Source organism: Montipora foliosa, chromosome 11 (assembly GCF_036669935.1).
Source record: "Montipora foliosa isolate CH-2021 chromosome 11, ASM3666993v2, whole genome shotgun sequence".
NCBI lineage: Eukaryota > Metazoa > Cnidaria > Anthozoa > Scleractinia > Acroporidae > Montipora > Montipora foliosa.
The window spans coordinates 30,164,463-30,165,275 of NC_090879.1; positions in this window are offsets into that span (position 1 = coordinate 30,164,463).

Consider the following 813-nt stretch of genomic DNA (forward strand, 5'->3'; position numbering starts at 1 on the left):
GTTTCGCATTTGGTGTCACGGTTGTTAATGGCAGTGACAGTGTTCACTTGAAATCAAGCAGAAGAAATACTTTGGTTTTCTGCGCACGAAGAATATCGGAAAAGCTTGCGTAGACGAAGAAAACGGTGTTGAGTTATCTGATATTTACATCCGAGTCATCCTTGTTTTATTGTCATTTTCCTAGCCTAATATATTTTTGTATTAATAAAGTACTCATGTGGACATGCAAACGGGGAGGGATTATGGCTGTCCTATTTTAACTTAAGGTTCATTCGCAATCATTCTCCGATTCTACTTTAACATACTTTAGAAATCATTCTCCGATTTTTACGTATTTTAGAAATCATCTCTTGGAAATGACCAGGAATAAACGATTGCGTTGTGTTCGTTCGGGCGAGACTCTTTTGTTGTATTTGCCAGTGTCGCTCGCTTGTTTTGCTATTATTGTTTTTTTCGGTATTTTTGTTACATTCGTGAAGCCCCTTTCCCTGCTTTCTTTCAGTTATTTGTTATATTTGCCAGTGTCGCCCCGTTGATTTGTTATTTTCATTATTTTTTCTATTATGTTTTTTCGCACAGTTGTTATATTTGTTATTCTTGCGATTGAGTGCATTTCTGGACATAACTAAGATTAGGCACCGTAGGACGGTATTGTGTGACGAAGGACAAGATTCGCTTATCTTCCTTGCATTTCTGCGTGAGGGCTTGTTTCCTGTTCTCAAATTTTTGATGTCTGAGAGTGTAGCCGTAATCAGGCTTTCTGGGTGTCCTCGTTCAATAAGACCTGCTCTAAAATGCGATATTTTAGTCTTG